A 3,973-nucleotide genomic window follows, 5' to 3' on the forward strand; every position below is an offset into this window, starting at 1 on the left:
CAGGGGGGTAACACTAGCATAGGGTGGGTCGGCCCTCCAAAGTTAGTGGGGGTCGGTCATACATTTGGACTCGATTGGGGCACTCTAAATGGGTCAAAACAGGATTTTTTGAAATTTGACCTTTTGGGTACCTACACGTTAGTACAAGGGACATCAGAATTCATTTCAGAGGTATGGTTTTTTGAGCAAAGTATCTTATTTTGATCCCTAGAATCCGAAAATCATATGTGCCTAAGCGATTTTTGATGCCCTACAAATCGAACCCCCCTTATATATATATATAAATATATTTAAATATATATATATATATATATATATATATATATATATATATATATATATATATATATATATATATATATATATATATATATATATATATATATATATATATATAATATATATATATATATCATATATATATATATATATATATATATATATATATATATATATATATATATATATATATATATATATATTAAATATATTTATATATATATATATATATATATATATATATATATATATATATATATATATATATTATAGATATATATATATATATATATATAGATATATATATATATATATATATATATATATATATATATATATATATATATATATATATATATATATATATATATATATATATATATATATAATATATATATATATATATATATATATATATATATATATATATATATATATATATATATATATATATATATATATATATATATGGGTGGGGAATCGTTGGAAAAGCCAGAACCAAGTTTTTTATGTTCTATTTGTTTTGCATTTCAAATTTATATGGAGATTTGTATGGAAAAACCAACGTTTTTGCATTTTCCATTTAAAAGAGTGGCTCAAAGTGGCTCAAACCATGGGTTTCATGACTTCAAGTGGTAGATTTTTTTGATGCCTAACAACTTGGCCGAAGACATTAAAAAGCTAGGGTGTCCCAAAAAATACTGGAGCTGTTCAAAGTTTGAGTATGTTGAAATTTATGTTGCAAATCAAATCATTTATATATATATATATATATATATATATATATATAATATATATATATATATATTATATATATATATATATATATATATATATATTTATATATATATGGGTGGGGAATCGTTGGAAAAGCCAGAACCAAGGTTTTTTATGTTCATTTGTTTTGCATTTCAAATTTATATGGAGATTTGTATGGAAAAACCAACGTTTTTGCATTTTCCATTCTAAAGACCTCAAAGTGGCTCAAACCATGGGATTCATGACTTCAAATGGTAGATTTTTTGATGCCTAACAACTTGGCCGAAGACATCAAAAAGCTAGGGTGTCCCAAAAAAATACTGGAGCTGTTCAAAGTTGAGTATGTTGAAATTTATGTTGCAAATCATTTTTTCTGCCAGCACTGCCAGTTGTACCGGCGTTAGTCAGATTTCCATCAGAATTAATCATGGGCGCAACTAAGGAAAATTTCTAGGGGGGGCTAGTTTTCATGTATGTCATTTTAAAAAAGAGAAAAAAGAGTTTGTATATGCTTATTTAATAACGCTTGAAATAGTATCGTAAAAGCAGAAACAAATCACTTAGGGATAGAATCTCCGAAGATGTACTGAATATCTTGAACACACTTTCAGCAACACTGATTCGTTATTGAGGAGAGCCAGATTTGGTAAACGGCTGGGCAGTGTTTTTTAACAGTTCACCCGTACTAGTTAGATTAAAATAGAGCCCAGTGTGGTTCAAGGCATAATGCCCTATTCCTACCTCCACGTGGTACCGACTGGGATACGAGCAACCAAGGAAAAACCGGTGAACCGGTGGGAACTTGGTCGTATGCTGACAGGAAGGGGTAGTTGTTCTCCTTAGAGAGCAGCTTGTCTGCGCGTCTACCCCACAGGCTAGGGGCGGCTCAAACAGCGACTGATCCGGACCGGACGGTTGAACTATGAAATTCGGTGTCTCGCCAGCTACATCTATGGCGGCAGCTCCGTCGCGAGACTAGGCATCGCAGCTCTAGTTAGGCAGCATACTAAAATCTACATACTACGGAGAATCAAGAATTCAAAACCCAGCCGACGAAATAAAGCAGGCATTAGACGAAGCAAATATTTGCTATTTTTTAATACAGAATTTATTTTGTGCAAATAAAAATCGTACCAAAAATAGCAAATATTTGCGTCGTCTAATACCTGCTTAAGGACGACGATTAGAAGCTCAGTACATGTAACAGTAGATCGCTTAACGACCCGGATCCCGGATCGTTGCGCTCCAGGAGCTTTGACGGAAAGGAGAAAAAGTACGGTGGATTTGTGGCCGCAAGGCACGATAGCTGCTCGCGTAGAGACATCAAGATCGTCGTTGGGGACATGAACGGAAGGAAAGACTTATATAAGCCGGTTATCGGCCCGCACAGCCTGCTATGCACCAACTTCGCAGCATCCCGCGGATTAGCAGTCCAAAGTCCTTTCTTTCCTCGACCAACGTGCAGCAAAACAAATTGACCACTTTCTCAACGACGGCCCGTTCTTCTCCGACATTAAAAACATACGCACCTATCACGGTGATGATCGGACATGACCACTTCGATACAAAAAACTACAAAACCCTGATATAACCGGTAGTCCTCTACGGAAGTCCTTTTGGTGTTTTCGAACAGAAGGTGCCTATCGGCGAACAGAAGGTGACTATCTACGGTGGAGCACAAGCGGACGACGGATAATGGCGACAGCGCATGAACCATGAGCTACAAGCGCTGCTTGGAGAGAACCCCATTGCACACCTGGCGAAAGACAACAGGTTGCGGTGGGCCGGTCACATCGTAAGAATGCCGGACGACAACCCTGTGAAATCACTTCTCTTCAGCAACCCTACCGGCATAAGAAATTAAAGGGCGCAGCGTGCATGATGGCTCGACCAGATCGAAAGAGACTTGCGAGTGATGAGACGTCTGGGGAACGGGTGAAACACAGCCCAAAACCAAGTAAAATGGCGACTTCTTGATACATCACGAGTTATTACAGCTCTCGTCTGACTGGTAAGGTGAGTAAGAGAGCAAGGGTTGAGAATCGATTCTGGGTGCAGAACTAGTTCTTAGCCAATGAATGACGACATCTCAATTTGTGTTGATTTTGATGCTCTGATAAGTAATATGGAATGTAGATATATTGAATACAATCATTCTCTGGGGAATTCTAGGGGGGGCTAAACACTTTAGCCCCCCCGTAGTTGAGCCCATGGAATTAACCTCTGAAACACGTTGTAGATTCTACCTACGCCTAGAATATTGACCTGAATTTGGTTGTTTGATCCAGCTAAGTGTATAAACTCGTTATGACAGGTTATTTCTGATGGGAATCCTACTGGCGCCAGTTCATTGGTAATGTTGCCAGAAAACAAGATTTTCTGCATTGGAATCGACATACTCAACTTTGAAAAGCTATAGCTCTTCTTAGGGACATCCTAGCTCTTCAGTACCTTCTGCAAAGTTGTTAGGCATCTAAAATACTATACTTTTACATGATGTAGTGCATTATCAAATCATTATTGAGCTCTCTAGAAAGGTAAATGCAAAAAAGGAAGTTTTTCCATATAAATTTTCATACAAATTTGAAATGCAATGCGCCAAGCGGAGACAAAACCAATCGACTTCCAGTAAGTTTAGGGTTGTTTGGGGCCCCAAAAGGAACCAAAAACTTGGTTCTAGAAAATCGATAACATTTTCCCACCCTAATATATATATATATATATATATATATATATATATATATATATATATATATATATATATATATATATATATATATATATATATATATATATATATATATATATATATATATATATATATATATATATATATATATATATATATATATATATATATATATATATATATATATATATATATATATATATATATATATATATATATATATATATATATATATATATACTTCAA

Source organism: Wyeomyia smithii, chromosome 2 (genome assembly GCF_029784165.1).
Source record: "Wyeomyia smithii strain HCP4-BCI-WySm-NY-G18 chromosome 2, ASM2978416v1, whole genome shotgun sequence".
Taxonomy (NCBI): Eukaryota; Metazoa; Arthropoda; class Insecta; order Diptera; family Culicidae; genus Wyeomyia; species Wyeomyia smithii.